At 43.2% G+C, this 24,781-nt stretch overlaps 1 non-coding gene and 1 pseudogene across 1 annotated transcript; both read left to right on the plus strand.

Annotated features, from left to right (window-relative positions):
* Nucleotides 1–18,674: 18,674 nt before the first annotated feature.
* LOC138388862 (U6 spliceosomal RNA) lies at nt 18,675–18,777 on the plus strand. The gene has a single exon (XR_011234338.1). It is a non-coding gene; the product is annotated as a U6 spliceosomal RNA (small nuclear RNA).
* Nucleotides 18,778–20,943: 2,166 nt separating this feature from the next.
* On the plus strand, nt 20,944–21,040 carry LOC138388793 (U6 spliceosomal RNA; annotated as a pseudogene).
* Nucleotides 21,041–24,781: the final 3,741 nt, after the last annotated feature.

Genomic DNA, 24,781 nt, shown 5'->3' on the forward strand with positions numbered 1-24,781 from the left:
AGGTTCAAGATCCTATCAAACATCCAGAATTCTTCTTCAATAGGTTTTTCACTAGTTCTTCTTATTGATTCTCGCTGCTTTTCATCCTTTTTCCTCTCTGGTCCCAGACTTTACTCGTATAGTTTGTGGATTACCTAAGCCAGTCCTACAATTGCTCTAATTTCTACCCCTGCCTATCCTCCAAAACACACAAAATATGACTCTGTCAAGGTCATATTTGAAACCTGCATTAAGCTCTGTCAAGATGTCAATGTAGGGAGTTACAGCAAAGGCTCTTTCAGTTCGTTGGACCAAATATGCTCAGAGTAGTCAACCTATTCCTTTAAATCTGTTCCTTCTGTCGCTCCCACTACTTTCCAGATAAAAATGATGGTGTCAAAATATTTGCTGTGAAAATGGTCTCATCTTGAATCAAGAACCTACTTCAGAGGGGTGCAAATGTTGATTTAATCTATTTTATAGCTCCTTAGAATGACAAATATCATCTCCCTTCAATTACGTAAGTAATTTGCATACCTGAAGTAAAAAATACTCCCTTCTCATTAGAAGTTAGCATCATATGTATTATGTATTTATTTTAACTTTCTCTGTGTGGTCTTTGGCCTTTTATGGGTCCCTTTCCATTACAGGATCGGAAATGAGAGTTCCTTCCCATTGTTCGTGGCCTCTGTTGAAAGCCCAGATAGAAAAGTAAGGAAAGGATAAAGGGTCATGAACAAAAAGATCTCTTAAAAAGTCCCTTAATTGCAGCAAAGCTAAGAAAATACTCAACTAACTTCATGTCACAAGAAACAAAGAGCTATGGGTGGTTTGGAGTCCAAGTCTAACTGGCTCATTTCATAAAGGAACGTTTAAGTGGTGTATCTAAATAATACGCCTTTTCACGAATGACTCTGGGATTGAGCCTGGAATTTTACGTTCTCTGTTCTGCATTTTATTGCCACTCCTGCAGTGGCTATGAAGCCCAGAACTGCAAGATTTCTGTGGGTCAATATTTGACTATTTTAAACTGATGTAAATTTGCCATAAACTTTCCACTCCATTTCTCCTACGTGGCCTCATCTGTTTAGATTACCTGAGTCAACTAAGATGTGTTTAGGAATTCTGTCTTCGCAGGTGAACTTTTCCGAGCTGGCCTTGGGAAGGCCTAGCCTGCACGAGACTCTGGTGCTCTGAATCTTCTTCAGGTTGGCGAACCGGGACAGAGCCTTCGAGTGATCCTTGAGAATGTCATAAGGAAAGGTGTGCGCGGGCACGGGGATTCCACACTGCCACAGCCTCTGCTGGGACCGGCAGAGCCTCTCCACTGGCAACTGCGAGCCGCCCAGCAGGCTGCGGTGCAGGAGGTCCGCCATGGACTCTGGCTGCTTCTCCTCCTCCTGTTTAACCACCGTGCACATGAAAACAGGTTGGGGATCTTCTCTCCCCATGACAGCGCCCTTGGCAAAGGACATGGCGTCCAGGTTTTTAGTAAGCATTTTCTGTGCTTCATCAAGTGAAATACCGCATGTTTTTAAGAGATTTAATTTCTTGCTCTTCTTACTGAAGTTCTCAACAAATGCATATAATTCTGGCAGCTGTGGGGAAAAAAGTGGGAAGTCATGAGATCGATGAACATGTAATAGGCTGGCAGACCCTGGAACAAATAAGATGACAAATAACCCCCAAAACAGAAGCATTTCTCTCTGGAAACTCTCTTTGCCTAACTAAACCAGCTCAACAGTGGCCCTGTGGAATAGAGACCAGAAGGTCAAATCTCATTCCACAAAAGTTGTATTATTTAGACACATCTCTTAAACTCCCTGTTATAAAATGAGCCAGTTACCCTTGGACTCACAAGTCTTGAAGATCTTTCCAACTCTAAAATTCTGAGTGACCTTTGCTTGTTTTGAATAATACTACATTTCTTTCAGAATGAAAGACAGCTAGATCATTTAGACATCAACACTTCATCCAGGTTCCAAAGAGCTCAGAATGTTCAGGAATGCAGTGTACAGGAGGCTGTAATAATCGTTATTCATTGGAATACTTTACCAAAGCCATGTTTGTGTTTGTGGCGTGTTTGGGAACAGTTGTTGGCCGGAAAAAAAAAAAACAAAAAAAAACAATACATTATTTCTCAGAGTATCTTTTCCCATCTAAAATCCTATACTGAAGGAATAAAGTCTTGTTTTCTAGAGCATCCTGCCTACAGAGCCCATCATTCCTAAAGAGGCTTCTCAGGCCATTAAACTGGAAGGCTCGGGTTAAAGCCAAAATCTGGGTCACTTCACTCAATGCTGACTTTCCTTTCCTTTATTTATTTGTTTTGAGATGGGAGGCTCACTAAGTTCCCAGGCTGGTCTCGAATTCCTGGGCTCAAATGATCCTCCTGCCTCAGCCTCCCAAGTAGCTGGGACTACAAGTGTGAGCCACCATGCCTGGCTCAGGGTTTCCTTCTAATTCTAGTTGGTTCTACTGCAGGGGCAACAAATAGAAAGTGAACTAAAGTTGGCAGATGGCTCTCTAAAACCCGTACTACTATCAAGAAAGCAGCTCAGCACTCCTGTTCACCTGACCTGGGAAGAGCTATGTTTTGCCCAACAAAAAATGCTAAGTCATTGATGTGGAATGTTAGTATTCCCTATGGCTCCCAGGTGCGTATTCAATAGCTTGAATTTCTACAGTTCTTTTTTTTTTTTTTTTTTTTTTTTGAGACAGAGTCTCACTCTGTTGCCCAGGCTAGAGTGAGTGCCGTGGCGTCAGCCTAGCTCACAGCAACCTCAAACTCCTGAGCTCAAGCGATCCTACTGTCTCAGCCTCCCGAGTAGCTGGGACTACAGGCATGCACCACCATGCCCGGCTAATTTTTTCTCTCTATATATATTTTTTAGCTGTCCATATAATTTCTTTCTATTTTTAGTAGAGATGGGGTCTCGCTCTTGCTCAGGCTGGTCTCGAACTCCTGAGCTCAAACGATCTGCCCACCTCGGCCTCCCAGAGTGCTAGGATTACAGGCGTGAGCCACCGCGCCCGGCCTACAGTTCTTGAATATAAAGTTTCCTGCATACACTATAAAATTTTAAGTACATACCGAACATTGGGGAGACACTGCTTCAGTACTGTCTTCAGCTGGGTTTGTGTCTCCCTTGGGGAACATTGTGCTGGGATTTTATTCTCTTACTCCTACAAAAGCAGTATAAGCAAAAACAAAAATCAAAGATCAAAATTCAGATAAAATACAAAGGAAGAGGATTAACACTTTTTCAATCTTCAAACTTTGTGAGTGAGACACTTTTAGGATTTTATATCATTTAAATTTTTCTTTTGTTTTTCTCTTTAGGCCAGGTCTGCCAAATCTACCATGTTATAACCAAACATTTTCTCTGAAACATCCCAAATTCTTACGTAACATGTATATGCAGGTTTAATACTAGTTCAATGAATCCTATATGAATTTTTTTTGGCTTACATATTTTGATCAATTTTCAATTCATCTGAAGAAAAACTCATGCACCTCCTTACCCAGAAAAAGTGTTTTTTATTCAAGAGAAAGAGGCATATATGTAATGATAATAATAATAAAAATAACGAGCATTTTGAAATAATTTGCTTTGAGCCAGATACTCTGCGAGGCATTTTGCAAATAGAGTTCGTTTAATCCCTTTGTGAGAGATTAGAAATGGCCATGGAATCTTAACAGTTTGTCTCATTAATAACTAAGTGACAGTTAAGTCCCCTCCCACATATGACTCTGGGCTGACCTTATGCTTGGCTTTGACCAATAGCTGTGACATTTGTGTCAGTGACGTCATGTGAGGTCTTCAGAAGCTTTACTTCACGTCCTTGGAAGCCTGGGCCACCATGAGAAGAGGTCTGATGCCCCTTCTGGAGAGACCATGTGAGGTCAGCAGCCAGCACTGACCACTAGACATGTAAGTGAAGCCATCTGGGTCCACCGGCCCCAGCTCTCGGTGACTACAGCTACATGAGTGACCCCAGCTGATCCCAAATGGAGAAGAACCACCTCCCAGCTGAGCCAGCCAACTCTAAAGTTATGATAAATAGTGAATTATTGTTGCTTTAACCCACTAAGTTTTGAGTGGATTGTTGTATAGCAATGAATACAGATAAACCCCATGATACTTCACATTCTTGGTTTAACTTATCCAGTGAAACCTTTATTGGTAAGTAAGGGGATACATGGAGGGAAGATGTATTCCTGGGCACCACTGTACCCTGACTGGCTGCTGTAGTCACTGAGATGAGTGTCTGTGATGAAGCTCATCTCAAAAGAGATGAAACACTCATTTGGTGTTTGGGATGAAGCAAAAACAATTACATTCCTCCCTCTTCCCAAAGTAAAAAAACCCATTCTAGGTTTATATGTATGTGTGGACATATATATGTTGTTACTGTCTGTTATTGTCACTACTGAGATTACTATATCAATATATGGGGGGAAAAAAGGTACACAGTGCAGCATGCCCACCACAGCCCTGTCTATTCCTGGCCAGCGAACATAAGACTGGATTCCTACAAAAGAAAATATTTCTCCAAACCTGCTTCATCTAAAACCTCTCAGTGTCTTCTAGCTGTTACCTTTCAGTAGTGTTGTCCACCATGGGAAGGCTGCCTTCTCCCATCACCATGGGACAGTAAATCTTTTCACTTCTCCTTCTATCAAAAGAGGGCAAGATTTAACCACACACACACACACACACACACACACACACACACGACTTCAATGAACAGTGCCGACTCAGGTAAATAATGTCCAACTTTAGAAGTCAATCTTGCCACTCTCTACACACATATTCAAAGCAATATCTAAGAAATATGGACTCACTTTATTACAGTGGTATTGACGACAGAGCATGGGGCACAAAGAAATTTAGGTTCTCGTGGCTCCTCTTTGCTGAGCTACGATTGGGTACATCTCCCTCTCACCGAAGTGTCAGGATTCAGAATGCAGATCATTAGCCAAAGATGCTTTCCCACACTTTAATGTTGACTTCACTTCATACTTTTAACCTCAGGCTTTTTGCCTGAGCCAAGCCAATGCCTAAACCTAAACTCACCCTTTAATCCAACCTTTCGTGGAGAGCATTCCTGGAGAAGTTCTGGAAATACAGCCAATGGGCCCATTATGGATCCAAGCTCCTTGAATGGAGCTCTTGCTAGGGCTCTTGAGCACTCTACTCATCATTTGTTACTCCTAGAAATTCCCACAGTAAATTCTGCTTCTGCTGAGAAGAGCAAGGTCATCTCACAAGAACTCCCGAGAGTGGTATCCTCTTCCCCATTTGCATTCACAGCCAACTCTCCCCCTTCCTTCCAGACCAGGAGGAGTTTCCTCTCTCCCACCCGGGGTGGTGTATTTTATCCTCCTCATAACTGCTGCGGACTATCTCCTCCTCAATTGTCCTCTCTTCCCCTTCAACAACTCTTCTTTTTCTTCCTTCCTGCTGCTCTATCACTCTCTCTTATCTTCAATCTCCTGTTTCCTTATGGCTTCTTCCTCTCTATACAAACATGCAAAGTTTCTTCCATCTGGGGGAAAAATACAGCTTATCAACTCTGATCTTACCACCAATTATGGACCTGTGTCTCTTCTTTACCTCCGTACTTGCTATTTTTATATTCTCATCATTCACCCTAGCTGATGAACTAAAATTGATTTTTTTTTTTTTCTCTTTTCGAGATAGGATCTCGCTCTGTTGCCTCAGCTAGAGTGCAGTGGCATGGTCATAGCTCACTGCAACATCCCGGCTGAAGATCCTCCTGCCTCAGCTTCCCGAGTGGCTGGAACTACAGGCATGGGCCACCATGTCCGGCTGATTTTTCTGTTTTTTGTACAGACAGAGTCTTGCTCTTGCTCAGGCTGGTCTCAACCTCCTGATCTCATGCAATTCAAACTCCTGGCCTCAAGAGATCCTCCTGCCTTGGCCTCCCAAAGTGCTAGAATTACAGGTATGAGCCACCATGCCCAGCCTTAAAATTGAATTCTTGAAGGTAATAGTGACTTGTTAACCATCAATTCTATTAATAGTGTAGTTTTTATAGTCCTCATTTTTCTCCATCTCAACTATTAACTATCCCCTCATTTTTAAAAATTTCAATAGATTTAAGGGGTATAGGTGTTTTTTGTTACATGAATGAATTGTATCATGTTAAAGTCAGGGTTTTTAGTGTACCCGTCACCAGAATAGTGTACATTGTAACCAATAGACATATTTTTATTCCTCACCTGCCTGCCACCCTCCCCCTTCTTAGTTTTCAATATCTATTCCACCACCTTGTGACCATATATACCCCTCATTTAGCTGCCACTTATAAGTGAGAACATGTGGTATTTGATTTTCCATTCCTGAGATACTTCACTTAGGATAATGGTCTTTAGTTCCATCCAAGTTGCTGCAAATGGCATTATTTCATTCCTTTTTATGGCTGAGTAATATTCTGTGGTATATGTATACCACATTTTCTTTATCCATTCATCAGTTGACAGGTATTTAGGTTGATTCCATATCTTTGCAATTGCGAATTGTGCTGCAATAAACATTTGGGTACAGGTGTCTTTTTTTGTAAAATGACTTTTCCTTTGGGTAGATACCCAGTAGTGGGATTGCTTGATCAAATGGTAGGTCTACTTTTAGTTCTTTGAGGAATCTCCATGCTGTTGTTCATAGATGTTATACTAGTTTACATTCCCACCAACAATGTATAAGTGTTCCCTTTTCACTGCATCCCTGTCAACATCTAATGTTTTGTGACATTCTAATAATGGCCATTCTGACAGGGGTAAGGTGGTATCTTATTGTTGTTTTAATTTTCATTTCCCCAACTATTGGTGATGGTAAGCATATTTTCATATGTTTGTTGACCATTTTTCTATGCTCTTTTGAAGAAAATCTGTTCATGTCTTTTGCCTACTTTTTAATGGGGTTATTTGCTTTTTTCTTGATGATTTGTTTGAGTTCTTTGTAGATTCTGGAGATTCTCTTTGTAGTTCTTTGTCAAATGTATCATTTGTGAATATTCTCTCCCACTGTGTAAGTTATCTATTTACTCTGATGATTATTTCCTTTGCTGTGAAGAAATTTTTTAGTTTAATTAAGGTCCATTGATTTATTTTTTTGTTGCTGTATTTGCTTTGGAGGTCTTAGTCATAAAGTCTTCACCTAGGCCAAGGTCTAAAAGAGCTTTTCCTATGTTTTCTTCTAGAATTTTTATGGTCTCAAGCCTTACATTTAAGTCTTAATCCATCTTGAGTTAATTTTTATATGTGGTAAGAGATAGGGATCCTGTTTCATTCTCCTGAATGTGGCTATCCAATTTTTCCTGCACCATTTATTGAACAGGGCGCCCTTTATCCAGTGTATGTTTTTGTCTGCTTTGTCAAAGATCATTTGGTTGTAGCTATATGGCTTCATTTCAGGGTTCTCTATTTTGTTTCATTGGTCTATGTGTCTACCTTTCTACTAGTACCATGCTGTTTTGGTTACTATAGTCTTGTAGTATAATTTGAAGTCAGATAATGTGATGCTTCCAGATTTTTTTTTTGTTTTGAGACAGAGTCTTGCTCTGTTGCCCTGGCTAGAGTGCAGTGGCTTCATAGTAGCTCACTGCAACCTCAAACTCCTGGGCTTGAGCCATCCTTCTGCCTCAGCCTCCCAAGTAACTGGGACTACAAATGCATATCACTATGCCTGGCTAATTTTTCTATTTTTAGTAGAGACGCTGTCTTAGTCTTGCTCAGGCTGGTCTCAAACTCCTGAGCTCAAACAATCCTCCCGTCTCGGCCTCCAAGAATGCTAGGATTACAGGCGTGAACCACCACGCCTGGCCAGTCTTTTCAATAAATAAATAATTGTGGACAATTGAATATCCACATGTAAAAGAATAAAGCTGGATACCCTACCTCAATCCTTACATAAAAACTTAAAATGGATTATAGACCTAAATGTTAAGAAACTGTAAAACTCCTAGAATAAAACATAGGAGTAAATCTTTGTGACCTTGAGTTAGGCAATGGTTTCTTGGATACAACACCAAAACATAAGCAATAGAAAAAAAATAAATTGAACTTCATCAAAATTAAAAGATTTTGTGCTTTTGTGGAAAAAAAAACCCAAACAATGAAAATACAACCCACAGAATGGGAGAAAATATTTGGAAGTCATACATCTGACAAAGGACTTGTATCCAGAATGTATAAAAAACACAATCAACAAAAAAAAGACAATCCAACTGAAATAAGGGCAAAAAGAACTTCCAGTTTGGTTTCTGCTCTGGCATGTAAGGAGGTTGGAAGTTGCTACTTTTTCCTAACAACAGATAAAAAGCAGAACAAACTGAAAATTCAACAACTCTTCTTAGATCTGGCAGAGAAGTTGTCACAGGCAAACTGCTGCCCCTTAAGTGGGAGAGACAGGCAAACACGGAGGGTCACAGCTTACCAAAGCAGAAATCTCTCCTGGAACCACAGCAGAAACCAGTACAAGAATCCCGTCCAGCTTTCAACAAAAAATTACAAGGTATCTAAAAAGGCAAAAAATACAATTTGAAGAGACAGAACAAGCACTAAAACCATACTTAGATATGACAGGAACGTTGGAACTATCAGATTGTAGATTTAAAACAACTATGATTAATATGCTAAGGGATCTAATGGAAAAAGTAGACGACATGGAAGGACAAATAGCTAATGTAAGCAGAGAGATGGGAATTATAAGATAGAATCAAAAAGAAACACTAAAAGTCAAAAACACTGTAACAGAAATGCAGAATGCCATTGATGGGCTCATTAGTAGACTGGACAAGGCTGAGGAAGAATCTGAGCTTGAGGATATGTCAATAGAAACTTTCAAGCCTGAAAAGCAAAGAGAAAAAAAACACTGAAAGAAAATTGAAACAGAATATCCAAAAATATTGGGACAACTACAAAAGATGTAACATATGCATAATGGGAATACCAGAAGAGAAGAAAAAGAAAGAAACAGAAGAAACATTTGAAGCAATGATGACTGAGAATTTCCCCCAAATTAGTGTCGTACACCAAACACAGACCCAGGAAGCTCAGAGAACACCAAGCATGATAAATGTAAACAAAACAAAACAAAACAAAACCTCAAGAAACTACACACAGGCATGTCATATTCAAACTTCAGAAAACCAAAGATGAAGAAAAAAATCTTGAAAGAAACCTTACATATATGGAAAAAGACACTTTACCCATATGGCACAAAGGTAAGCATTATATCCTACTCTCCTCAGAAACCAGGTAAGCAGGGAATGGAGTGAAATATTTAAAGTGTTGAGAGAAAAAACCCACCAACCTAGAACTCTGTATCCTATGAAATTATCCTTCAAAAGTAAAGGAGAAATAAAGGCTTTCTCAGACAAGCAAACATTGGGGGAATTTGTTGCCAGTAGACCTGCCTTGGAAGAAATGTTAAAAGATTTAGAGAGAAGGAAAATTATTACTTATGTATATAGGTCAGAGACGCAGATCTACATATGGGAAGGAAGAACATTAGAGAAGAAATAAATGTAGGTTAAAGTAAAATGTTTATGTTTTTTATCCTGATTGATCTAACAGAGAAAAGTTTATTCAAAATAATAATAGCAAAAATATATTCCATGATTATAGCTTACTATAAGTAAGTGAAATGAATGACAGCAATGACACAAGGGATGGGAGGGAGGAATTGGGATTATTTGAAAGTGGACTTGGATTAGTTGTAAATGTATATTTCAAACTCTAGGGCAAACTCTAAAAAAAGTTAAAAAAAAGAGAGAGAATAAGTAAAATTGATATGCTAAGAAAGGAGAAAAATGGAATCATGTAAAATGCTCAATTATTAATAAAACCACAAAAGGTAGAAAGTGTGGAAGACAAACACAGAAACAAAGAACAAGGCTAACAAAAAAAAAACACAGTAAAAATGTGGCATATATTAATACAACTATATCATAATCACTTTTAATGTCAATGGCCTAAATGCACCAACTAAAAACAGAGATTGTCAGAGTAGATCAAAAAAGAAGACACAACTAACTCTATGTTGACTACAAGAAACAGACTTTCACTCTGGGAGGCCAAGGCAAGAGGATCGCTTGAGCTCAGAAGTTTGAGATCAGCCAAAGAAAGAGCGAGACTCTGTCTTTACTAAAACTAGAAAAACTAGCCTGAGAGAGTGTGGTGTGACAGATGACAGAGATGTGTGCTGAAATTGATGTTCAAGAAGTGTTATATGTAATAGAAAAAAATGGGAAAAGATATCCAATGATGAGCTCATAATTGAACAAATTGGGGAAAATCACAAAATTATACAAAAATGTTTAATGACAGGAAAATTTTAAAACAGTATTTATACTAAACATTCTAAAAAGGTGTCTATAATATAATCCTATTTTATTTTTTTAAAGCATATATGATTCACTTAAAAATATTAACAGTTTCTTCTAGTGGTAGGATTGATTATGGGTAATTCATATTTTCTTCCTTATGGTTCTTTGTGCTTTTATGTATTTTACAATGAGCATTTATTACTTTTGCAATTAAAAAAACATTTTAAAATCAGCAGAAAGAAAGAAAAAGAAACAGATGAATTTCTACTGTCTGTAGAAATTGCACATTGTGGAAGATTGCTTACAAGCTTTCACCAAGGAGTTGGTTTAGGGAATCCACACCAGGTGTCTGGTTGCACTTCCCAAGGGGCCCAGCTGGCCGGCTGGAGCCGGAGCTCCACAGCAAACTGTGAGCGCTTGCCTGGGGTTGGAGGGGAGCAGGAGTGAATGCAGATGGGCTCCAATTTCTTTTGGTGACAGAAAAGTGCTAAAATTAGATTGTGATGTTGGTTGAACCAACTCTGTAAACTTATTTACTAAAAATCACTGGATAGTGTGCTAAAAGGAATGAATTTGATCTTATGTAAATTATACCTTAATAAAGCTGTTTTTTTAAAAAGAAAACAAAATTTTAAAGTCAAAACAAACAAACAAAAAATAATCAATGATACTGTGATCTGCTTGAGGGAAAACCGTGTTGACAGAAGGGCCTGCCTGGCATGTACAAAAAGGAATGTGGGCCATTAGAATTTTGCAGGACGAACCCTGCATTGTTCAGGGAAAGACGTGCCTGATAGTGGAGTAGTTCAGTTCTCTCAGCAGTTGTGCCTTATAGATAACTGTGGTAGCAGAGCGTGCAAATTGGATGACACTGACCATCAGTAATGGCTATGAGAACTGGCTAACATTTTGTGAACATTTACTATGTGCTGTACATGGTTCTAAGAACTTAAAGGTATTATCCTATTTGATCTACTCAACAACTCTCTGACATGGATACAATTACAATCTCCATTTTACAGATGAGGAAATTGAGGCACAGAGAGGGTAAGCACCTCACCCAGTATAACAGAGCTAGTAAGTAGTAAATCTGGGATGAAATCAGGTAGTCTGACTTCAGAACCCATAGTTTGTATATTTCGCTATAGTACAGAAATACTATCTGTGTCACTCATGCATGTTTCAGGGCAATTTAATTTGCTTGTCCTTTTTGCCCCTTCCTCCTCACCTCTGCCTTCCCTTCCAGCCCCTTCATCAGGTAATCATATAATGAAGCTAATTGTTTTGCACGTGCTTATACAGATGTCCCTGACTTATGATGGTTTGACTTTTCAACTTTACAATGGTGCGAAAGCGAAACACATTCAGTAGAAACCATACTTTGGATTTTGAATTTTGGTCTTTTCCCAGGCAGTGACACGTGGTACGATGCTCTCCTGTGACGCTGGGCAGCAGCAGTGAGCTGCAGCTCCCAGTCAGCCACGCGATCACCAGGGTAAACAAATGGTACTCCACCCTACAGTATACCGTGTTCAATAAATTACAGGAGATATGCAACACGTTTTTATAAAGTGGGCTTCCCATTAGATGATTTTGCCAAACTATAGGCTAATGTCAAGTAGGCTAGGCTAAGCTATGATGTTCACTAATTTAGGTGTATTAAATGCATTTTTGACAATGATAGTTTCAATGTATGGGTGAACTGTATCCTGTTAACTAAATGTTATTTAAGACAGTCTGATTAACATAGTCCTGATTAATCGGACTAATATGTTGGAAAACACTCAAATGCAAGGGCTGTTAAGAACAAAGTGGGATTTCTGTGAAATATTACAATCTTACATTTCCAAATTATGAATTGTGACTACAACTGTTACATCTGAGGAAGAAAAGCAGCCCAGGGCAGTCTGAAGAATGTGAGAATGAGAAATTTATTGGCGAAGAGACCTGAGAATGAGACCTCAGGCTCATTAACTCCATACCTGGAGCTAATTGTTTAAAGCCATTTGGGTTTTTTTTTTTTTCCTTTCCTTTCCTGTAGTTTCCATACTAGCTGATAAATTACCTAAAATGTTACCATAGCTGCTCAGTGTGACCCTCACCCATTATCTGCATGTTCCTGGAATTTGTGATACAAAGAAAAATGTACAGCCAGTCCATGGCTTATGCTACTTTTGTGAACCAATGTAAATTCTTGGGAAACAAGAACCACCCTTTCTTCTTCTTGTTTAAAAACTCTGTTGTAACTGCTGGTAATCGGAGGATATACGCAGGGCGGCTTGAATCTGTCTCCAGCGTTCAGTCCTCAAATTTGGCTCAAATAAACTTTCCACTTACATTAATTCCTTTAGGTCAGCACATTGCTTTTCCCTCTGAAACCCCCAAAGTGCCTGTGGCCCACTGGAGAGATCACTGGGTTTCATGTTTTGGGGATGCTCATCTAAGTGACAAGACTCTTTGGGAAGGAGAGAGCCCACAGGGACCTGAGGATTTGCGGCAGGCCTTTTTAACTCCTCCCTGTCGGCTTTCGTTTCTAATCAGTGAGGCTCCATTGAGCTCAACGAGACCACACGTGCCCCGTTTTCCAATTCTCCCGGCTGTCACCCTTCATCTGGACTCATTAGCTTTTGCCTGGTCTCTCTCCCCAAGATGCCCCATGGGCTCTTCCCTGATTCCTTAGCCTGAGGTCTGTCTGTCTGTCTTCCCAGGGCAGCCACGCGCCTGCACAGCAGCTGGCACAGACAGGCACTCCGTGAGTACAGGCCTTCTGCTCCAGCTGTCACAGGGTGAGTTGAATATAACAGGGTTCATTAGGGAATAGGGTTTGCTACTATTGATTGTAACATTCAGAATTGAAAATATGGAGCAATCAGACTTAGCACCTCAGAAAGGGGGGAAAGTCTAGCACTGGCCAGGAGCAGAGCAGCTGGGTGGCTTTTTCACCAACACGATGGCTGATGAAGGTGATGGTGCGGTGTCACGATGGCCTCAGGGAAAGGGCGGTGGGAGGCATCCATCCTGAGCAGATGTTAGATGCAAAGGCCTGATTGCTTCCTCCTGTGTGGGTTTTACAGCTGCACACATTCCACTGTTAAGAGCAACCTTTATTACTGAAATTTTTGTAGGAAAAATTAACTTGGTCAGAGTGTAAAACTCTCAATCCTACCTTTGAAATAATTGCTTCTCAAATGCAATATTGGAAAGCCTGAATTTTCTTGCGTAAGCAACTACTCCATTACATTGCTGATTTAATAAAATACTTCTTTCTAAAATAATTATTGGACTTTATTTTTTAGAACAGTTTTAGGTGAACAGAAAAATTGGTCAGAAAATACCGCGTTCCCGCATGCCCCTCCCCTGCACGCAGCTCCCCCTGCTATCACAACTGATGAGCCCAGATTGATCCATGATTACTAACTGCAGTCCAGAGTTTACGCTGGGGTTCACTCTTGGTGTGGTACATTCTACAAGTTTTGACAGATGTATAATGACACACATCCACAGTATAGTCTCGTACAGAACAGTTTTAGTGTCCTAAAAATCCACCGTGCTCCAGCTGTTTACTTTCTATAAGCTGCTCTGGGTTACCCCTCCTCCAAAAGAGTTCTGATCGGATCCGCACTTGCTCAAAACCTCAGTGGCTTCCCTGGCCCACGGTGTGCAGACTCACTAGCCCGGAGCGCAGGGTTCTTCGTCCCCCAGCCCCAAGCGCTAACTCCACCGTGCCTACCGCCACTGCCCTTCCAGGCGGTTCTGCCCCTGCCTATGGTATTTTTTTGACATTCCCGCATGTGCCCTCACTCTTCTGTGCCTGTTTAAGTCATTCTCTCCGGGAGAAAACCCTCGCGCCCTTCTCCTCATAGCTGCAGTCTACTCGGCAAAGCCTGTCTCCAGAGCTGTTCCCAGGACGTCCCCCCTTCTCTGGGCCTCTCACATAGTGTCCCTGTGTCTCTCAGTGGCACTTACTAGTTTGCACCTTGTTTCATTGTTCTTGTCTTATTTTCCCCAGTTGAGCACCACGGATAAGAGCACACGCTCTGGAATCAAAGCCTTTCTTGCTAGCCTTTGACCTCAGTATTTCGTACACAACATTTGTAAAGTGAGGATGGTAAGTATGGCATCCGCCACCAGCGGTATGTGACGATCGAGTGAACTAATTCATGCAGAGACTGCCTGGCCCCTAGGAAGTGTTCTTGTGTGTTTTGGCTGTTTAATTGCCACCACCACCACCACTGCTACGGTTTTCCTCTTACTCCCACTGCCCCTCTTTTTAGAGAGAGGTAAGCTCTTGGGGAGCAGGGTCCGTCACACTCATCTTGATGTCCTCCATAATGCAAGCCACGATGCTCACAGCAAGGGCTCAACACACCTTTAGTGATAAAATAGCCGAAGTCCTGTGGCCCTGCCAAAAAGCAAGCCTACAACCAACAGGACAAACCCGTGAGCAGTAGCAGGGGCATTTCTCGGAGCAGTCTCCACATGAAGCAGCCCCATCTCTTCTCCCAGCCCTCCGGAAGGAACACGGTAATGAGCGTTTTGTTGTGACGCCAGCAGTTCAGAGTTGGCTGAGTCACAGGTCTCAGGCAATGGCGCGGTGGGGACAGCCCAGGTGCCTCAGGAGAGGGCAGTGGAAGATGCCAGTCTGTACAGAAATGGAAGAGCATTGGTACCTGGTGTAGGCTCCAGGGAAGATCAGCACTTGCTGCTGTCGCTTGGTGGGGGCAGCAGCACTTGGCCTGTGGGCTGGGATCTCAGAAGGAAGGAGCGGCCCGGCGGTGGAAACCCAGAAGAGGTGCTGTTAGCGCGCAGCAGGCTAAAGGAGGGACAGATTTCCTTCGTGTTTCCGATGAGTCACTCCAACTGTGCCCACCCATCTCTGTACCAACAATCATTTCTACGTCCTTCCTTTGATACCCAAGAAAAGCTCTGGAGGGAGCTGGCCAATGTATGGAGTGAGATGTAGCCAGTCTGGAACCCTGGCTGGGGTCCCCACCTCAGCCTCGTGTGCCATCCTCAATGCCATGGTGTGCCTCCGAGTGCTCCTGGAAGCCTGAAATGTCAGGCGGCACACAGGAAGGAAAGACGGAAGATGCTGGGCAGGTGGCAGAAAGGGTGGGAGAGGGTGGGGCGGATCAGAGACTGTAAAAGTCCATCCAATAGAATCGCACGGAAAGCGGCCTGTGCTTAATGTTGGGGTCCCAAGCATTGTAGACAGTCCCCAGGGGACGTCATCAGCTGCATGGGCTGTGGTCTCAGGGGTGGCCTTGAGGACTGACAGGCCTGTGGGGACAGGGAACAGGGAGTGGAGCCAGCACCTCTCGCCTGTGGATGGATGGCCAGTTCATTCGTCTCCACCATTCACCTGGGGAGAGGACGCTCTCTGCCACCGACTCCCTCTCCTTTCAGAGCCTCATATCTGCGAGGCTGTGCCCTCTCAAGGCTGGACATGGGAGAAGGAGGAGAAAGGACACCAGGTGAGGGGGACAGCGCAAAGTCAGGGCTGAGTGCCATGGGAACGTGGTCAGGAGGATGCAGGCACGGAGACCTGGAGCAGGGCAGGGCCGTCAGTGGTGAAGGACCAAGGGAGGAGGGAGACTGCAGGCTCGGTGACCAGCTGGGACCCAGCTTCCTGTGACCCTCTTAGAAGGAGCTGAAGGAGCCTCCCAACCCTTACTGGTAGACAAACACCACCTCCTCTCTCCGCTCTGGTCTTTCCGTCTCTCTCCCCACCGCCGCGTCACCTCACCTCTCATTGCCAAGCCCAGACTGGCTGAACTTTCACTTTTCTGCTTTCCTACAACGCCCCGTGACTATATGTGTGGCCGCACTTACCACTTGTTCTATGACTGTGCACGAGTCCATCTCCGTGGTGAGTCTCCACACTCCGCAGGCAGGAGCAGGGTCTTACTCATCTGGGAGCCCCACGGCCTAGCCCCTACCTGGCATGTGCCAATGCTTAGTAAGTGTTGAGTGACCGTCCATTGTGACATCTGGATATTCTCAAGGTCAAATAAACAGCTATGTGACACTAAGGGGCAGGGGATAATCTTCCTGCATGTGGGTAACGGGTGAGAGGATGGTGGAGGATGGAGAGGCATCAGTGAACATTGAGTAGATGAATTGTGGTTAAAATTTCTCTCTCTCTTCCTCTCTCTCTCTCTCTCTCTTTCTGAGCCAGGGTCTCACTATGTTGCATAGGCTGGTCTCAAACTCCCAGCCTCAGGCGATCCTCCCACCTCAGCCTCCCAAGTACCTGGGTGAATATAATTTCTAATCTGTCAAGTTTTTCCCTTTATAGATATGGGCAAAGTGCAAAGGAGAAACTGAGGCAGCTGAATAGACAGGAGGCAGACCCATGCTCCCTACACCTGCCCAGACATGGGGAGGAGTGGGCTGGGGGCTGCCTGGCTGTGCAGATTCTCTATCTGACCCATGCAGCTGTGCTTCAAACTCCGTCACCACCCTTGGGAGGTTCTTGCAGCAATCACCGAAAATTTTGCTGAAACAACCATGTCCCCAGAATGGAGTCTACTGGGCAAATAGTCTGATTGAGGGCTATGAACTTATGAGAATTGTGGTAACATATCCATAACATAAAACTTACCATTTTAACCTTTTTTAAGTACACAGTTCAGTGGCATTAAGTACATTTACACTGTTGTGCAACCGTCACCTCCTCCCGTCTCCAGAACTTTTTCATCTTCCCAGCTGTGTGCCCGTTAAACTAACTCCCCAGCCCCCTTCTCCCCAGCTGATGAACATTTGGGTCGCTTCAACCTTTTGGCTATTGTGAATAACGCTGCTATGAACTTGGATGTACAAGAAAGTTAACCTTGTTAAGGAGAAATTAATAAATATAGAAACCGTTAGATATGTTTGATGTTATGGAATCTTCAGTAGGGCGACCATATAATTTACCAGCCAAATGTGGTCATTTCTGAGAGCGAATGGGACCACTGCTGTGACAACAGGCATATACTAGGCCTGTCTGGGGCAAACTAGGCTGCAGGCTCATCCTCATCTTTGGGGATGTGATGGAAGCATTTTGGTGTGGTTAATAATAAACACGGGTGGGCTGGGCGTGCGGTGGTAATCCCAGCACTTTGGGAGGCTGAAGCAGGAGGATTGCTTGAGGTTACGCTCTCGAGACCAGCCTGAGCAATATAGCAAGAACCTGTCTCTACAAAAAAAAAAAAAAAAAAAAAAAAAGGAAAAATTAGCCGGACGCAGTGGCGTACATGTAGACCCAGCTACTTGAAAGGCTGATGCAGGAGGATCGAACTTGAAAGGTTCCAGCACAGCTGTAGGCATGGAAAAAATTTTTGTTGATTGATAGAATGAATGAATGAGTGGACTGAATACTAGAAAATAAGGAAATAAGGAATAAGAAAAGGTCCGTGGCAGCACCAAATAGGTCAGATTGACTTAATTTTCTGACAAGAGTGAGGGAAGTCCTCACGTATTGACTTATCATACCTGATCTTTATGAGCCGCAGGGTGCTCATAAAGAACTTCATCTAGGAGTGTGCAATCTTTTGAGGCTTTCTTAGAAATGCCCCCAATTGTCTATAAGTAACTGTCATCAAAGGACAGTTTCACAGCTGAATAATTAAAGACTCCATCAGTGAGGCTTAAAGAACAATGGTAATAACTGGTCAGTATTTAGGCTGCAGACTCATGTTGATAAAGAGAAAAAGATTTAAAATATTATCTCCTAAACACACAAGGACAAATAATGTATGATTCCACTTATATGAGGTACTTAGAGTAGTGAAATTCATAGAGACAGGAAGCAGAATGGTGGTTGTCAGGGGGCTGAGGGAGGGGGGATGGGGAGTCTTTGTTTAATGAGGTCAGAGTTTCAGTTTGGGAAGATGAGAAAGTTCTGGAGATGGATGGTGGTGATGGTTGCACAACAACGTGAATGTAGTTAATGCCACCGAACTATAAACTAAAAAAATAGCTAACCTGATGTGGGGGCACCTTTAGTCCCAGCTACTCGGGAGGCTGAGGCAGGAGGATGACTTGAGCCCAGGAGTTTGAGGCCACAGTGTACTATGATCACACTTGTGATTAGCCACTGCATTCCAGCTTGGGCAGCACATTGAGACTCTGTCTCGAGAAAAAAAAGCAAAGGTTAAAATGATAAATTTTATGTTGTGTATATTTTTCCACAGCCACAATAAAAAAAAAGAAACACATTGTATCTCCTGAGAAAGGCAAGGCCTTGTGCCTCCTGAAGTGCAGCTCAAAGGAAGTCTGTCCTTTCATGTCTTCCTGAGATGTCTAACTTGGTCTTTTGAATTGAGAAAACTCTGGTTCAAAAGTGTTAGGATAAAGTGCTCTCTTCGGCAGCACACATACTAAAATTGGAATGATAACAGATTAGCATGGCCCCTACAAAATGACGAGATGCAAATTTGTGAAGCATCCCATATTTTTTAACATGGTAGTTAGAATGCAGGGGTCAATGTGTTCAAAGATCAACAGATTTAACTGTTAAACACTATCTCAAAGCCAGCATAATTAACTACTTTGATTGTGGGTTGATCTTTTTTTTTTTAACAATTAGATATTTTAAATTCGATAATCCACTGATATATTTTCCTCTCACTGCCGTTTTCTGCATTTTTAGCCTTTTTTCCCTCTTTGTTAGCTGCCAGAATGTGTTTCTGTAAAGGCTCAGCAGTGGCAGAAGACAGAAAGCTCATCTGGGATTTTCCTGCTGTGACTGCACATTCTTCTGATTAACAACAGACACTTGTATGAGGCTTTTGGTGAGTTAGTGCTTTCTCGCACACATTTCTCTTAAGGCTCCCAGATCCTCTGAGAGAGGCTGCTATTATATCCTCTTGTAAGATGCAGACACCTGATTACCTGGTGAGCAGGGACAGAGCCAGTAGTCAAGTGTAGCACCGAAGTGCAAGACCTTCTAAGGAGTCACTGGGTTGATCTGACCTCCAGCTGACTGGCTGTGGCAAACACTGTGTGCAGCCTTTCCTGAGGCCACAGGAGGGTTTCCGACAGCTGAGGTTCGTTCAGATCATCATCTGGACGGAGGCCACTCCAAGTGTGGCCTTCAGTCCGGCAGCACCAGCTTCACTCGAGGCCCTTATAAATGCGGGTTTCTGGGTCCCCTCCCAGACCCCTGAAGTGGTAATGGTATCTGGGCTTCAGCATGTCTTCCATACGTTTCTGATGCTCACTACAATTTGAGAACCACTACTTTAGAAACTTTACTTTAGCCTGGCATTCCTTAAACCGTGTTCTGTAGGAAACAAGTGTCCTGGGAGCCAGTGGTTGTTCCAGCTGCTCCCCGGAAAGGTCAAGCGAGTTTGGGAGAAGCTGCACCCATACACCCCTCTTGAAGGTGTAGAATGTATGTTAATATGTCAGTGGAGCCTGTTTACTTAACCCAGCGAGTCCCAAACACATGAGACTATGGACATTTTATGGCAAGGAAACTTTGGCAAGTGTTTGGGGAACACTGTTCTAGGCTGAGATGACCTTAGGACAACTCAAGTAGACCCTTCACCCCCTGCAAGAAATTAGGATGAGTAACTACCTGTGGTATTGTTGGTTCTGAACTTTTACAGTTCAGGTCTGCCATGAATCTTTGGTGAAGCTTTACAGTGACACTGTCATCCAACAAAGTAGATGTCAACGTCACTGAAATGCACATTATGTGGAATAAATGCTTTTAATTCTAGAATGAGAATGGGAATTACTGTACCTTTCAGATGAGATTGGTTTTAGAGTAGCATTATACAGTTAGTTACCTTATATACCACTTGATAAGTGTTAAAGGAACATACGAATATAATTTATATCCTCATGAAATTTCAGTTACTTTGTAAGATTTGGGCTAGTCCTTGCAACCTCAGTTTGGGATTTTTTCTTTCTGTACTTTGAAATGATTATAGAATAGATTTTCATTGAAATTTTAAAAACTCTATGTAAAACATTTTGGAGGGCATTTTAAAGCCCCATACACAGAAATATATGAAAGCACACAAAATGCTACAAGTTTCAATGGTTTTAGTGCCACTGTTAAGTTAATCATTTTTGCCTGTCTCGTGAGAAATCTTTTTTAAAGTTTGTACCTAGGTAACAGAGTTACTTTTTAAGATACATAAAAGGCTGTAAGCTAATTGTGGCGTCTGCTAAGAACGATGATAAGGGGTGAGGAGTTAGGATTTTGTGTGTTTTGTGTATTCTCATCTGCAGTCAGCTTCCTACTCTGGGTTTTGTACTTCAGTGTTTTTCTGTAAACAAATGCCTTCACGGTTCTACTCTGAAGTCTGCTGACTGAACCTCTTGAACATACTTCCAATATTCTGCACATTATGGAAAAAGGCAAATTTTATAAGTTTATGTTTTGCTAACTGTAGATATTTATTACTCTGTGAGTTATCTTTGTAATCATCTGTGGTCCATCATTTATTTTAATTCACATATTAACTATGGTAATAGGGAGGGACATACCTTGATTAGAAGTTTAATTTGTACTATTTCAGCCAATCTGTGAATGTAAAAACCACACAGTTGCCTTGCTACAATTCACTCTCCTATAACGTAGAACAAGTAACTATCTTGAAATCTACCCCAGTGCAGCACATATACTAAAATTGGAACGACACAGAGAAGATTAGCATGGCCCCTGCGCAAGGATGACACGCAAATTCGTGAAACGTTCCATATTAAAAAAAAAAAAAAAAAAATCCACCCCAGGAGATGGAGTTGAGCTAAACTTCTGGCTTTTCATTTAACTCTTAACTATAACGTGGTCCCATGGCATGGACTTGAGGAGGGTGTGTGGTGAGGTGCCGGTATACAAAGGGAACTTTAGTTTTTCCATGAGTTCTTATCTGCTAGCCTTTTCCTTACCTGTGTACAGTATTTCTTTACAGACTGTAGGTGGATATATAGTGTAAAAGCTTGGTTTAATCAACAACCCCCCCAAACAAACAAACCCCTTAAGTGTTAGGATAAGAATGACTTGTGGACCCCCCAGTTGTACAGGTGGCCAACTTGGCAACTACAGCTCCCAAGAAAGCCACAGCGTGGAACGAGGCTGGGGGGGGGGTGGTCACTGAGATATTTTCAGTATTTCAAATACCCAAAGGAATCATACACAGCACTTACTGCCAAGCAAACTGGTATCTATCCCATGTTGATCAGAAACCCTGAATGCCACGGCGGGTGCTTGCAAAAACAAATGTAGGTACCAACTACCGCTTAATACAACCAGGTTCTTCAGGAGAGGAAACATTTGAAACCCTTGCTATTCAAAGGTGGTCTGCAGAGCAACAGCGTTGGCTTCTCTCAGGCCTTTGCTAGAAATGCAGAATCCCAGGCCCCACCCTGGAACTTTGTTACCAGAATCTGCTTTTTAACAAGATCCCCGGGTAATTTATTTGTACCTTCAAGTTTTAGAAGGACTGCTTCACGACGTGGAATCCACAGACAGCCACGACCAGGTAGTTTACAACGAAAAGTCTGGGAATTATTAGTCAGTGGAAGAGCGAGCAGCAACTCAGCAAGAGCAGGAACCTATCGGCTGGTTTTACGCTGAGGGAGCACCTCTGGTCCAGAGCCCTTGCCCAGCTGAAGGCTGAATTGATCAGATCTGAAGTCTTCACCGAGTACTTTGTGGTGGGGTGGTGAGGGAGGAAGCCTGTCCAAGGCGACTTAAACACCCGCATGGTCAGCATCCCGACGGGTTGAGGGTAGGGTGGGCTCCCTCCCCTCCAGTCTGGTGAGGCCCAGCCAGGCCCAGGACACTCAGCTTCTACTGGGGAGTGGCCCTGTCAAAAGAGCTCCTCCGTTAAGGCAGGTTTCTCTATAGCCAACCAGCCACTAAGAGAACAAAACTTATCAGTATGATTATATTTACAAATAATTTATGGTTCTTTTTTTTTTTTTATTTTTTATTTATTTATTTATTTATTTTTGAGACAGAGTCTCACTCTGTTGCCCGGGCTAGAGTGAGTGCCGTGGCGTCAGCCTAGCTCACAGCAACCTCAAACTCCTGGGCTCAAGCGATCCTACTGCCTCAGCCTCCCGAGTAGCTGGGACTACAGGCATGCGCCACCATGCCCGGCTAATTTTTTGTATATATATATTTTAGTTGTCCATATAATTTCTTTCTATTTTTAGTAGAGATGGGGTCTCACTCTTGCTCAGGCTGGTCTCGAACTCCTGACCTCGAGCGATCCACCCGCCTCGGCCTCCCAGAGTGCTAGGATTACAGGCGTGAGCCACCGCGCCCGGCCAATTTATGGTTCTTTTCAACCAAGTCACTATAGTCATTTATTTGGAGGAAATACAATGCATCTCCCCCAGATTTGAATATGGGACAATGACTCCCTAATTGTGTTGAAACTCTCCTTTTCCTAAGCTCTGGCTTTGATTGATAATCCGCTAGTCCATCATCCCTTTTGGCACAGGCAGCCAGGTAGAAGGAACAAGAACTGCAACGTTATTGAACGGCTACTGTTAGCGGGATGCTGTTGATGTGTGGTTAGCTCCCCACATCACCCCAAATTCTGAGATTGTTCTACAGAAGGTGAAACGAGTTCAGAGAAATGACCTAACCTGTGCCAGGTCACATGGCTGCAAAACGACAGAAATCATCATTTGAATCCAGGTATGTCGCACCCCCAAACCTACAGCTTTCCAGCCTCTGGGACCGCACTGACCTCAGGTGAGCTGCCCTGGGGTTTACTCTGGGCTGATGCTGTCTCTGGCCCAGGTCACATCTACTCTGAGGCTCAGACGAGACCCTGATGGTGCTCACAGCTCGGCGTAACATCACAGGCTTTTCTACTTCCTGATCTCTCAGGTATCAAAACATGACAAGAAAGGCTATTTTTTGAGGTATTTCCTGCTGAACGAAACCTAGGAAGCACTGGAAATCTCAGGGACATCTGGTCTTGCAGGTTTTTTTCCAACCCCCTACCCACTTTCCTGTTTGAAAAAAAAAATCATTCTTGTGGGCCTGGAGACAGAGGGCGGCAACATGCTCTGTAACAATGAAGCACAGCGGGCCTCTGTCTTCTGGAATCTTTAATGAGTATTTTTAACCACACAGTGGGCTGAGCCATTCAATGTAGCATCCTGATGTGGAAGAGTGGGCTTCTGTGATCATATACAGTAAGAGGCTGGCCACTCGGGGGGCTCCTACCACATCTGTGGGCCTACGTGCCGCCCAGGGGCACTGCCAAATGACGTCATGCGAGGTGTGGGGTTAGTGGAGTGTGGATGAATGTGAGGCAGAACAGACAGAACCGTCCTGGTCGGGCTAAGGCTTGCACGACATGGCGCTATGGTGCTGTGGGATGGAGCCCTTTTGACAAGAATAGTTCTGATGCGCCCGGTGCTAAATGAACATTAAAGAAGCAACTGTGTTCCTGCCTTCCAGAATCTTTCAACAGTGTGCAAGAGACAGAAACCAGACCAAAACCAAAGAATAATATAAATATGACCCACACAAATATAAGCCGAGAGCCACTAAGTAACAGTAGGACTGTTAGTGGTGTCCGCTCATGCTGCCTCCTCAGCCTTCTTCACCCAGGGCATCCTCAGGTCCTATTTGGGGCTTTGCGGCAGCTTCCTCCCACCCTCATCATGCCCCCAGTCCACACCCCAGTGCCACGATGACCCTTCCAAATGTGATTGTTTTCTAGGGACTCCCTTGTAAAGGCTTTCAGTGGCCCCTATGCCCACAGAACCTCTGGGAAGCCCAGATGCCCCGGGCCTCTACCTTGCCCTCCATCCTTGTCTATGTCTCCTCTAGGCCTCAGTCTGCTGAGTGCTTAGCCCTCCTCGACAGTTTTTCGACCCTCTATTGTTCATTCTCTTCCCCAAATCTCATCTTTCAAGACTGGGCTCAGGGTCGCAGCCTCTAGGTCACCTTTTTAGAAGCACACTCCATTGGTTCTCCACATGACATGCAAGGAGTGCGGCGTAACCGCTAGGAGCACAGCCTCAGGAGCCAGGCCACAGGGTGCGGCTCGACTCGGCCACTCAGTGTCACCTTAGGTAAAATGTTTTATTCAAGCTGTGCTTTGGTTTCTCATCTAAGAAAAAGACAGCTGTCAGACTTACTTTCCTGGATTGTTGCGAAGATGATGTTACTTACAACAGTTCTCAGCATGGAGCAAGCACTGACACTTGCCACGCTGACACTGGTGTGTCTCCTTGTCAACTCCGAGATCTCTGAGGTCAGGGCCTCCTGTCTCCAATTATCTGTGAAGCCCCAGGGCCAGTGGAGAGCAGGTGCTCACTGCTCTGCCTGAAGTGTACTGTTAGGAACCTTCTGGGAAGAGGTGACGATAAAGCTTGGTGACAAAGGGAAAATCATTTTGGGTGGGAATAATGTTCTCTCTTTGTGAGGCAGGCCATGAGGAAGCAGGTTGGGTGGGTGCTTTCCTCACAGTGGGAC

This window comes from Eulemur rufifrons, chromosome 7, assembly GCF_041146395.1.
Source record: "Eulemur rufifrons isolate Redbay chromosome 7, OSU_ERuf_1, whole genome shotgun sequence".
NCBI lineage: Eukaryota > Metazoa > Chordata > Mammalia > Primates > Lemuridae > Eulemur > Eulemur rufifrons.